The sequence below is a fragment of the Sus scrofa genome, chromosome 8, assembly GCF_054392235.1.
Source record: "Sus scrofa isolate SSC_HxYL_T2T_F1_AM1 chromosome 8, Sscrofa_HxYL_maternal_Yorkshire_Landrace_v2.0, whole genome shotgun sequence".
Classification (NCBI taxonomy): domain Eukaryota; kingdom Metazoa; phylum Chordata; class Mammalia; order Artiodactyla; family Suidae; genus Sus; species Sus scrofa.
This window is the reverse complement of record NC_139390.1, coordinates 136,616,571-136,630,124: the sequence shown is the minus strand read 5'-3', so window position 1 is coordinate 136,630,124 and position 13,554 is coordinate 136,616,571. Positions and strand designations below refer to the sequence as shown.

General features: G+C 40.2%; 1 protein-coding gene across 1 annotated transcript in view; it reads right to left on the bottom strand.

Annotated features, from left to right (window-relative positions):
- The window catches only part of FAM13A (family with sequence similarity 13 member A), a 307,599-nt gene that overhangs the window by 152,998 nt on the left and 141,047 nt on the right, over positions 1-13,554 (bottom strand).

Genomic DNA, 13,554 nt, shown 5'->3' with positions numbered 1-13,554 from the left:
ATACATGAATGACCAGGAAGCACATGAAAAAGTGCCCTAAACTATTAGTCATCAAAAAAATGCAGATTAAAATCAAGTAAGATACCAATATACATTCTCCATAGCGGCTAAGATTAAAAAGAAGTCCTGGAACGGGAACACCTAATTAACGCAAAAATAAATTGAAAAAAGCTATTCCTGGGTGGTAGGAATGGGGTTCAACTGAGGGGGGCATCAAGGAACTTTCTAAGGTGTTGCTGATGATCTGCATCTTGAGAAGAGTGTGGATTATATACAGATGCACACACTTTTAACATTCGTCAACGACATTGAAGATCGCGCATTTCACTGCATGAAATTTTACATCAAAAAGGTAGAGCAAATAATTGAATTCTAATGAACCGCACGCTCCAGTGTTGAGAGGTGAAATGTATGGATATACGCAATTTACATCGAAATACACCAAAAATAAGATGGAATGGATGATGGCTAAAGGATGGACAAGTAGATCATTACATGATAAAATACATGGAGTAAAACATTAAATAAAACATTAAATAAAACATGTCGGTAATATACATGTGTTCACTGTAAAGTTCTTTCTACATTCTATCTTAAAATTTTCATACTAAATGTTGGGAGAACTATATGTCAGAAATCAATGTAGTTGTAATCACATTAAAAACCTATCTAATATACCTGATATTCCTTTCTAAAAATATATTTTCCGCTAAAAGGAACCAGGTCTCCTTGGAGAAATGGCTCATTCCAGGTCCATAAGAAGAAAAGCAAAAAGTAAGCTCAAGATGAATGAGTACATATTAAAAGTACACAGGAGCCAGTGTGAAAAGTCTCCTCTGGCCAATGTGAGACATTTTAAGCAAACAATACATTTTTATTTTAATTTTTTCTTTTTAGGCCCGCACCTGCAGCACATGGACCTTCCCAGGTCAAGAATCCAGTCGTGGCTATAGCTGCCGGCCTACACCAGAGCCACAGCTGCATCGGTGACCTACAGCACAGCTCACGGCAACGCTGGGTCCCCAACTCACTGAGCGAGGCCAGGGATCAAACCCGCATCCTCATGGATACCAGTTGGATTTGTTTCTGCTGTGCCACAATGGGAACTCCCAATAACTTTTTAAAAAGGCTAGTAATTCATTGAACTATAAAGGAGTCCATGAGTCCATGATGATAGGAAAAGATAACTGGGATGGACGGAAGGGACACTCTTCTTCACAGAAAAGGGAATATGGATAAGAAGGAATACTAAATACAGAAGGAATGTAGAATTAGAAAATGACCATTTTGTACTGAGCAAAATACCTGATTCAGATAAGGATGATCAATATATGCTCACAACATTATCACATGAGGGGAAAGGAAGCTTACTTGGTGTCAAAGGTTACCTGCCAACTCCACATGGAGAAAGGTTGTTCTCTGATGGAGGGAGCTGGCAAAGACACCACCTCAACCAAGTGACCAACCTGAGCATCACCAGATAAGGAAATAAGTAGACCTGTGCTTCATTGAAAAGAAAACCAATGGCTCAAAGGGCAACATCTAACAGAAATTTTCTTGAAAACTGTAACTGCTTTTTGACACCTTAAGAAAGGGAATCACATGTTATTGGACAAAGGACCATTTCAACTGCTTCCAAACAGAGAAGATCGATTTTGCCAAGGATGTTAAAATACGGACACCAAAACGGCTGCCTTGTTTCCACTTCCTAATCTTGCAAAAATGACGGGCCACAGGCAGCCTTGATGTTTCGCTAAGGCGTAATCCGTAAACATGATGCTATGCTTGTATCTGCCCGTCAAACTCTGCAATAAATGTTCAAAATGTTTTTATGTTAGTCTTAGCCCTTAGAGAAACCCCCTCTATGTTTTTCCCAAATATCTTAAACCCCAGAAGGCCCAAACAAAACCCATCCTCTTTCCTGCCCTCAAGTAAGCTCCTTTTATTTCTCATTTTGAAAGAGGCAGGAAAAGTCTACCCAGTTGGATCTGGAAGGCATGCCTCTGCTTCCTGCCATGTACCTAATCCTGAGGTCTTTATCCATTTACTTTCTTCCTAGCACTTTCATTTAGGCCCTTCCCAGTTCTCATCAGGACTAGAGCTTTTCCTAAGTCTCCTCCCTTTTAATCCACTTTCTCTTAGTAGGAGCGATCTGATCGATCTGATCTTATTTCCCGATTAAAACTGTTCAATGGCTTTCCACTTCCTATAGTCTATAATCCAAATGCTTTGACTTTGCAGAAATTGCATCAGACTATTTCTGCATGTCCATGTCCTGCCACTTCCCCGGACATGCTGCCTTCTGAGAGATGGAGATTTTTGCAAGTTTATAAACACGCATGCTCTCTCCTTCCCTCCTTCCCTTTGCACATGCTGTTCCCTCTGCAGCACGCCCTCTTCCAAGTTCTGTCTTGTCTACTCATACACAATTTCTCTATGACTGCAACACAGACAAAGCAGTAATTGCCTACCTTCTCTTGGTTTTCCTGTTATAATACAGAGAAGATTACGGTACCTTATTTGCGCACCAAATTCCATCAATATTCTAATGACTCTTAAATTTCCTCTCTATCCAGATCTCTCTCCCGACCGCCAAACCTACATCCAACCGTGACCTTCGACGAACATTCCCAGTTGGAAGATAGTGAAATGCAAGCAGAGAGCTCGCAGGGCGCGCAGCAGGGTTGGGGATCAAACCATCAGGTTCATGGTCTCCAACCAGTTCCTTCCCCCAACCAGGAACCTGGGAGTCATCCCTTTCCTTTACGTCTCCCGCCAAATCCCCCACCAAGTTCCAGTTCTGTCATTAAGAAAGATCCCAAGGACGTCTTCTCCTCTATCCACTCCAGGCTTCCATTCATGACCGCTCTGACAACCCCAGTTGCTTCCTGACTGGTTTTCCTACTTGCACGTTTGTTTTCTCCTGATTCGATTCACCACATTGGAGCCAGATTTATACTTTCTAAATGTAAATTTTGTTACAGTTTTCCTGATTTAACATTTATCAACGATTTCTCTTTTGTTTGGGAAAAATGCCCAAATTCTTGGGGGGAGTTCTTTTCAGGGCCACACCCATGACATATGGAGGCTCCTAGGCGAGGGGTCAAAATGGAGCCGTAGCTGTCTGCCTATGCCAGAGCCACAGCAATGCAGGATTCGAGCTGCCTTTGCAACCTACACTGCAGCTTGTGGCAACGCCAGATCCTTAACCCGCCGAGCAAGGCAAGGGATTGAATCTGCATCTTCATGGATACTGTCAGGGTTCTTAATCTGCTGAGTCACAACAGGGACTTCAAAATGCCCACATGCGTCATCTTCTTCTGTTTTGGTGGTTTAGCATTATTTATTTATTATTATTAAAGTCTAGTTGATTTACAGTGTTTCGTCAAGGTCTGTTGTACAAGGAAGTGACCTAATTCCACACATTTCCCTGCGCTGTACAGTAGCATCGCGCTGCCCATCTGTTCCAAACATAACAGTTTGCATTCCAAAAAACCCCAAAATGCCCATCCACCCCACTCCCTCCTCTTTTCCTTGCCAGGAACCCCAAGGTGGCTCTTCTTGGCCGTGATGTGTTTCTGTTTTTTTGTTTTAGATTGGATCATCTGTTCCGTATTTCAGATTCTATAAGTAAGTGATACATGGTATTTGTCTTTTTCTTTCTGGCTTGCTTCACTGAATAGGAGAATCTCTAGATACATCCATATTGCTGCAAATGGCATTAGTTTGTCTCTTTTATTGCTGAGTAATATCCCATTTTGTGTGTGTGTGTGTGTGTGTGTGTGTTGCATCTTCTTAATCCATTCATCTTTGAGGGACATTTAGGTTGTTTCCATGACGTGGCTACTGTGAATAGTGCTGCTATAAACACAGGGGTGCATGTAACTTTTTCAGTGAAAGTTTTGTCTGGATAGATGCCCAGCAGTGGAATTGCTGGGTCATGCGGTAGTTCTGCATTTAGGTGCCTGAGGTATCTCCACACACTGTTTTCCATAGTGGTTGTCGCACTGTACATTTTCATTACAAAGGAGGAGGGTACCCTTTTCTCCACACCCTCCCCAGCACTGGTTATTTGTTGACTTATTAATGATGGCCATTCTGACTGGTGTGAGGTGGTGCCTCATTGTAGTTTTGGTCTGCATTTCTCTAACAACTAGTGATACTGAGCATTTTTTTGATATGCCTGTTGGCCATCCATCTGTCTTCTTTGGAGAAATGTCTATTTAGGTCTTCTGCCCATTTTTCAATTGGGTTTTTTTGTTGTTGTTGAGTTGCATGAGTTACTTGTATATTTTGGAGATTAGGCCCTTGTCTGTTGCATTGTTGGCAAAGATTTTCTCCCATGCTGTGCCTTGTAATTCTTAATAGCCTGGAAAGCCCTCCTCCAGCCTCATGAGGAGGTACTTTCACTGGGTTCAGCCTCCTCCCAGTGGCCTGTTCTAGCCCCAAGCCCTTCTTACATGTTCTTAACACGTTTGTAAATTCTCCACCTCCCACCCCGCATCCCTTCCTCACCTACTCTCACTCATCTTTGGTCTCAAAAGAAACGTAACTCCTTTGAAAGTTCTTCCCTGCGTGCATCAGTTTAAACCAGGTACCACTGCTAGATGCTGTCAGTGCACTCTTTTCCCTTCTAGCAATTTATAAAATTCGCAATTAAATATTTGAGTGCTAATTTATGTTCCTCCCTAGATTGAAAACTTCATGTACCAAGTTTAATATCTAAGTGCTTAGCTCCTAGTTCAATGCCTATTATGTGGTAAACAATTAGTATTTTGAAAAACTAAGTAAGTAATGTAGGCTATAATATTACAGGCTAAATTCCTGGTAAGACAAAGAGAAGAAAATCAAAACAGACATGACTAAGCATGAAATGACCAAAGAGACTAACGTCAAAGGGCAAAAAATTCAGAACACGAAAGCAAGATCACTATGTGCCCCGAGGAAATCAAACCACTTGCAATAATATGCGTAATTCATATATTTACATTCTCTTTAATTATGCCAAAATTCAAAACCCAAGATTAACTCTAAACTGAGATTCTGGCAGTCTAAATTTAGGTTTCTATCCTGAGCCTGTGATCTAAAGCAAATGTTTCTCTGTGCTTCCTTCTTCCCTAAGGACAGGTAAAGTTTCTATTGTGAAAAATGAAAAGTAAATGATGAAAATTTAAACTTAAGAGGAAAACACTTTGAAAAGTACAGTATTATCATTCTGTAGTATGAATGCAATGGAGGAATAAAAAACAACTCTGTCCAGTGTCAGACCAGTATTATCATAAAAAGTAATGTAATACGAATTTTTCTTCCTGGGATTCAGTTCTAAAATCTATTCAATAGACCACAGGCAGATAAATCTTAATATACACTGGTCCATTACTTCTTAACTCAGAAATCTTCACTGCCAGCACTTTCGATGTGTAATTAATTCACATGGCTTCTTAAGAAGAACACTGAGATTGCAATTAAGTGCTAAATAGAAAAGTATTTTGAATTGAAAGCTACTTCACAAAAGAGGGAATGTAAATAATGGCCTAAATACAGAAATACATAGAATTTCATTAGAAATAGGTAGAGCATGCAATTTAGGACAAATCTTAATTTTAGACCTGTTTGCTCACAGGCAATGATTAAATTATAATACCTAATGCTGATGAGGATATGCAGTTTGCACTCTCATATTTCCCAGTGGCTGTGTATATTTTTATAACTCTTTAGTAAAAATTTAACTGAGCAATATGTTTTAAGGGCCCTAAAAATATTTACCTCTTTTAAACCGGTAAAGCCCCTTTTATCAGTCTATCCCTAGGAAATAGTTCTAGCTAAGAAATAAAGCTTATGCTAAAAATGTTTAACCATGCGGTATTTACAGTACTGAATATATCACTAAAAGCCTGAAATAAAATGAGAATGATCATTACTGCTATTATGAAGTCTGTACGAACACAGAAAATGCTTAGAGTAAAAGATTAAGGGAAATAGAAGGAAATTGTTTATGAAAGGTGAATATATCTTTCAAACACACCCACATGCATGCAGGACAAGAAGCAAAAACATGTACCAAAATTCTAACAGTGATGAACAGAGGTAGAAAGGGGGGTTGGATTTTTGCTTTTTTCCTTCACTGTGTTTTTTCAATGTATTTGACTTTTATAATAAACAACAACATAAAAATTTCAATGGCTCCTCACTGTGGATTTAATAAGGTTTAAATTTATGAGTATGGAAAAAGAAAAGGAGTTCCCTAGTGGCTCAGTGGGTTAAGGGTCTGGCATTGTCTAGAACTGTCCTGCATTGTCCAGCTCTAGTTATTGCTATGGTGAGGTTTTGATCCCTGGACCGGGAATTTCTACATGCCGAGGAAGTGGCCAAAAAAAAAAAAAAAAAAATGAGTATGAATCTCCTATTCAAGGTCCATCTCCATTTGCCCTGGAATCTTACCTTACACCTCTTACTCCCTGTACTGTATCCGTCCCTTAACAAGGCCCCTTATCATGGGACCAGTGGTGGCGCTCATTCCAAGACGGCTTAGTTGAATAAACAAATCTTTTCTCTTTCTGAGCATTTCCTGATCCACTCCCTGCTAGAGAGATATTTGAGCTAAAGCCATTGGGTACTTTGAGGAGAAACTGTATGTCCATAAAAAGACTGTTCATAAAAGTAGTAGCCTATTTGGAAGCAGGAATTAGATAAAGTCAATGGGGACACTCTACCCGTAATTTTTTCTTTTATAAACATAGATGAACTAACTTTTTTCTACATATCATATGTCTCAAAACAGAAAGTATAGATGTTTCGATAAATCATTTTAAAGGAGTCAAGTTATAGCCCACCTCTGGAATTTTGTTCTTTTATTGAAAATGCATTCCATTAACATTTGAGAGGCAAAGTAAACTAAATAGTCTCTCAGTGTTGGTTTTCAACACAATTACTAGATAAAGCTAATTATTTAGAATTATGAGAATTAAGGCAGTATCGAGTGATGGCTTTAATCTTCGTTAGCATTTATAAAGCTATTTAATGCCTATAAATTCTGGGTATGAGGCCTTAACAAACAAGGACAATCACAATGAGGAAAAAGTCCAAACTTTTTCTGATGTGACACTTCACCTGTAACTTTCCAATGCAACAGCCACATTATTGGTAACGCTTTGGATCCCTGGGATACCCCTTTAAGCCTATTTAGTTTATTATATGAAGAGTTTGGTAGAACAGTCTGATGGAGTCCAGTATTCCAAAAGATTGAGTGTGTGCTGGTGATACAGTGGTGACCAGAGCTGCCTTCTAGGAGCTTAGTTGACTTAGAAAACGGTTTTCAGAATGCCTGATGAGAACAAGAAGTCATGTGCAACTGGATGCCTTTACACACAAAAGGTGTCTAATGTTGGTAACTGAGAACAGCTGCTGTCCTGTCATCACAGAGCAAACACACAGTCACTATAAGAACAGTGTAGAGCTTTCGCACTTAAGACAGACTGAGTTAAGACGTAAAAGAGAAGGAAAAAAGCTAACTTCACTAGGTCCTGCTTGCTTACGACTCCACGTGCCGGCAGTTTACTAATTACTCACTTATCTTTAGTTCTCACGACTTCAGTGCAAAGGAGGCAGTATAACACAACACAGCGTGTAGGACTCCAGAAATGGGATAGGGGCTACGAGGGTGGGGAAGTTGAGTTTTAACGTCAAATATATCTGGATTGTCATATATATCCGGATTGTCAAATATATCCAAGATGTCATAGAATCTTGGGGAAATGAACTAGCTTCTCTAAGCCAATACTTTTTTCATCCATGAAGAAGGAAAACAACTTATTGACGTTTCTCCTGGACACATCACAGGGCTGTATTTCCTGTTCCCAGTGTGGCTGGGTGGGGCAACACGATTAGTCCTGGCTAATGAGTTATGACCAAAAGTGATGGACTTATTTCCGGGCCAGGGCATCTTACGGTCAATGCAAGATCCTACAGAACCCTTTCTTCTTCCTCCGGCACAGTAACTGGCCACGTTTGGGAGGGGCTGCTGTCAGAACGGGTCCTCAAGGAACCAGCATAAGCAGCGCTCCCTTGTCAAGTTCAATTGGACAAATTGTGTGAGCAAGAAAGAGATGTAGTTTTAAATCACTACGACTCTGGGATTTCTTTATTACTGAAGTGTAATCAAGGCCGTATGAGGTTATTTCTATCCTATAGTGCTATGAGGATTTCATAAAGTAATATTAGAAATATTTTTCACAGTGTCTAGCAAACGGTAAATAGTGACATCCACATGACTGTTATTAGGTTATTTTTTATAATTTAGAATACCAAGATTGCAAAATATTCTGTAATGTGCCTCAGGACAAACGACTCAAATGACAGGGTTGCTTCTGTCACACGGTAAAGCCAACAGTTCATTCTGTTCATTAAAGCCACCCGCCACCCTTCTCTAGTCACCTGATAGGACGAAAAACAAAACCAAAAAAACCCCCAACCCCCCAAAAAAACAACACTCTGATAATTATTATCTTTTCTTTGTGTTCCTATATATGCCTGTTTTTACTGTTCTAGAACTCTGTCCCTGTTGCACAAAAATTAATTTCCTTTTATTCTTAGATTTTTTTCTGCATATTTCCTGTTTGTTTAATAAATTTTGTCGCATAGCATGACAACCTTGATGCAAGATTTAATAATCACACCCATTAACAATCTGGCCACAGCCCATCTTTCAGAATTTATCTCCCTCTCCTTTCCCTTCCTAAACCTTCCACCCATGTCTGGCCGATAAACAGGGATCAAAATACGAAATGCTCCTTTTCTCCTTCTAGGCTTGGCTTATGCCGTTCTCACTGAAACTTTTCCTCTGTCAAGTCCTCCAATTCTTCTTTTGAAAAATTGGACTTAAACTCTGTATCTTCCACAAAGTCAGCACTAATCAATTTAATCATCCTACTGCTTTGAAACAGGTTCATGTGATTTTATAAGACAGCTGTGTAATGCAGGGGTAATAAAGCATGGAGACTGCATTTCCCAGAATCCCTTGCCAGTAGGGTTCTGGTTAATTTCTTCTAATGAACAAGAATTCCCCCGAGATCTGAAGGCAGAGGAGGAAACAACATACTTGGAGGATTTTAACTGCTTCACGGAACTGGCTGAAAGCAAACAGATTGGACATCAGTTATGTTTCTACATTTTGAGGGCATTTACTGTCAACCCCCCTCACACTACAGCAAATGAATCAACAAACCACCATCCCCAGCACAAAAAAACTCAGCCCAGACTAAGGAAAAAGTCTTCGCTGTCCAAGAGGTAAAATAATTGCTGAAACACCAAACTTCCATGACCAGGAGGCAAGCTGTAGTTTAAGGAAGACATGGTTGCTATATCTACTTTGAGGGGACTAATGACAGAGAAGGGAGTCTAAAAGGTAAAGGCAGCTATCAGAGAGAAAAAGGATAGTGGAGTTCTTCACAGAAGCAGACTCAAGGCCTAATCAAATTGCCTGCACTACAGGAAGATGTGGTATATATACACAATGGAATACTACTCAGCCATAAAAAAGAACAAAACAATGCCATTTGCAGCAGCATGGATGGAACTGGAGACTCTCATCCTGAGTGAAGTCAGTCAGAAAGAGAAAGACAAATACCAGATGATATCACTTATATCTGGAATCTACTATACAGCACAAATGAACCCTTCCACAGAAAAGAAAATTAAGGACTTGGAGAATAGACTTGTGGTTGCCAAGGGGGAGGCGGAGGGAGTGAGGCAGATTGGGAGCTTGGGGTTAATAGATGCAAACTATTTCCTTTGGAATGGATTAGCAATGAGATCCTGCTGTGTAGCCCTGAGAACTATGTCTAGTCACTTACGATGGAGCATGATAATGGGAGAAAAAAGAATGTATAACATGTATGTGTAACCGGGTCACCATGCTGTACGGTAGAAAAAAAATTGTACTGGGGAAATAACTATTTAAAAAATAAAAAATAAAAAAAATAAAGATCAAAGTGGCTGCACTACTTCTGTGCTCATGCATGTGTTCTAAATGGGGTACAAATGGGGCTGCTTTGTGTCTGCTCTGTATCTGGGGTGGAGGGAGGGTGGACAACTTGTCTTCTCAGACAAAGGGGAACCATGTCTGGTCTTGATGGAGCATTGATGTGTCTCTCAGGTATTTTGGAGATTGAGCTGGTTGTAATGCCTGGTTGGTTCTTTGGATTTTCATCCTTGCAGAAGGATTGGGTGTGCTTTCTGCACGGTACGAGAAATGGGAAAAAAATGCATTTTTAAACAGAAAGGCAGGCTGTGGCAACAACAATGTTATATATTCATCAATTGCTATTTCATCTTCCCCTTCCTGGGCACACTGGAAAACATTTCCCAGAGTCCCACAAATGTTACTGAGTCCTGGAAGTGACCAGAAGGCGGTAAGAGTTGCTTCTATGCTAAGGTGGTTAAGTGCCTATGAACTTTGCACACACTTTTTCTTTTTCACTCTTCATATTAGACATCACCCTCCTTTTTTTTTTTCTTTTTTTGTTTTTATGGCCACACCTGCTGTATATGGAAATTCCCAGGTGAGGGGTAGAATTGGAGCTGTAGCTGCCAGCCTATACCACAGCCATAGCAACGTGGGATCTGAGCCATGTCTGCAACCTACCCTGCAGCTCATGGCAATGCTGGATCCTTAACCCACTGAGCGAGGCCACGGATTGAACCTGCATCCTCATGGATGTTAGTTGGGCTCTTAACGTGTTGAGCCACAAGGACAACTCCTAGAAGCCACCCTTTTAGATGACACAGTGATTGGTATCACTGCTTGGAAGCTTAATCCCTAGGAACCCTACCCCACCTACACTGGACTATGACAGGAGTGAGAAATAAACTTTATGAACGAAGCCAGCAACATTATGGGGCTATTTGTAACCAAAGTTGATGTTAATAACCTTGATTAGACTTTGGTCACAACTGTAGAACAGGACAAACCAGGGGAAAGTGGAACAAAACGATCAGTGAGATATTTAGGGTTACTGAGAAATCAGGGCAACCAGGCTAAGATTTGGTGGCTTGCAAAATAGGATAGTGAAGATCCGAGATCAGAAAATCAGTCTAGCACACGTGCTGTCTTAATTCAGTTGCTTGTGTCTGGGTTCCTTCAGCTAAGAGTCAGTAGCTTTTATTTCTTATCTTTCCTTCCCTTTTCTTTCCTCTCCTTTCTTCCCTCCCTCCCTTTCTTTCGGCAATAGACATTCCCAGGCTAGGGGTCTAACTGGCACTGCAGCTGCTGGACTACACCACAGCCACAGCAATGCCAGATCCGAGCCGCGTCTGCGACCTGCAACACAGCTCACAGCAACGCCAGATCCTTCATCCACTGAGTGAGGCCAGGAACGGAACCTGCATCCTCATGGATACTAGTTGGGTTCGTTTCCACTGAGCCACAACAGGAGCTCTTGAGACAGCGACTGGCTTTTCAACTTTGCATCCCTAGCAGCTGGTGTAGGACAAATGTCATGAAATGTCCCAGTGGAGCATACACTCAGGGCATTTGTCAAGGCAGGGAAGGTAGGCAAGAGCAGGTGAATGTGGCTGGGGAAAGCCTGGGATTGGGTATCTATACCCAGTCTTAGGAAGCTGGGTACTCATGACCAGTGAGTGCACATCACAGCAGAGCCAGGCTGGAGAGAGCTCTTAGGGGACCTTCCATTCTTTGGCCTGGGGTCACAACTGCTCATAGCATCTGGAAAAAGGCTAAGTATAGAGGCCAAATGAGCCAAATTCTTAGATTAAGTGATTAGGAAGGTACACCCAGGTATACCACTATATTTGCATTATTATTTAAAATAACTATTTAACCAGGTATTATTTTTTACTTGAAAGTATATATGTATGTTATAAAATATCATAGAACATAGGAAAATACTATCTGAATAACTGAATTTCCATGTCATTAATTTTAGAGAGATTCCAGGAATTCTTCAAATAGATTAGTGGTGATTTAGGAAACAAAATAATGAATATGCTTATAAAAAAATAAAAGATGTAGTCACAGAAATAACTACAGCGATAAATGAACAAAGGTATTCACTTAAATTTTTTTTTTAATCACCCAGCACCTATAGGTGAGATGGAAAAATATGGAACATTTCCTATCTAGTGAAATAAAACTATATTCATACACATATCAGGGTAGGACAAGTAGATGGGAAATTATTACAAGCAAAGCTCTAAAGAGACAAATCAAGAAAAGAAATACATAAACCCTAAATCTTAAATTCCAGATATAATTATGTGTTTAATGGTTATTGAGCCCTTTTCAAAGAAAAATGTACTAAATTTTACTAGATTTTTACAAGAGCAAATTCTACATAACCAGACACACAGAGGCATTCACTGCTTTCATAAGAAGTAAGAGAGTACTTCCTGTCGTGGCTCAGCAGTTAACGAACCTGACTAGCATCCATGAGGTTTCAGGTACGATCTGGGTTAAGGATCCGGTATTGCTGTGAGCTGTAGTGTAGGTTGCAGATGCGACTCAGAGCCTGAGTTGCTGTGGCTGTGGCGAAGGCCAGTGGCTACAGCTCTGATTCGACCCATAGCCTGGGAACCTCCTTATGCCATGAGTACAGCCCTAAAAAAAAAAAAAAAAGAAACAAACAAGAAAAAAGTGATTGACAGATTCATTCTTTCTCAAATATTTATTGAGGTTGTACTATATATAGAGGTTAAATGAGCCAGATGTACCTGGCATTGTGAAAGCATTCTACCAAAAAAGGGAAGAAAATGACATGATTCTTAAAGAGTTCTCTAAAGTAACAAAACATTCAATACATCAGAAGAGGCTGCTTATTGGAGTTCCCGTCGTGGCGCAGTGGTTAACGAATCCGACTGGGAACCATGAGGTTGCGGGTTCGGTCCCTGCCCTTGCTCAGTGGGTTAACGATCCGGCGTTGCTGTGAGCTGTGGTGTAGGTTGCAGACGCGGCTCGGATCCCGCGTTGCTGTGGCTCTGGCGTAGGCCGGTGGCTACAGCTCCGATTCAACCCCTAGCCTGGGAACCTCCATATGCCGCGGGAGCGGCCCAAGAAATAGCAACAACACAACAACAACAATAATGCCGCGGGAGCGGCCCAAGAAATAGCAACAACAACAACAAAAAAAAGACAAAAAAAAAAAAAAGAAGAGGCTGCTTATAAGCAGGGCAAATACATTTAAAAGAATCGGCCATCAGGCTTCAGTACCAAATCACATGGAAAACATATTTAAAATATATTTTTATGGAGGAAAAGTGACAGACATTAGAAAAAATTTGATCTTATAAATAAAAGATATAGAGAAAACAGGAAATAATAACAGAGATATTGAAATGGGCAATGATACAACACAGAATCAACAAAACTAAACTGTAAAGACTAAGAAAATACACAAATTTCTGGCAAGCCTAATCAAAGTAAAACAGAAAACATCCCCAAAGGTAATATTAAAAATGAAAAAAGAACTATAATTACAGATAAAATAAGTATTTTAAAAATAAGAGGAAACATCACAAATCATTAAAGAAATGCAAATCAAA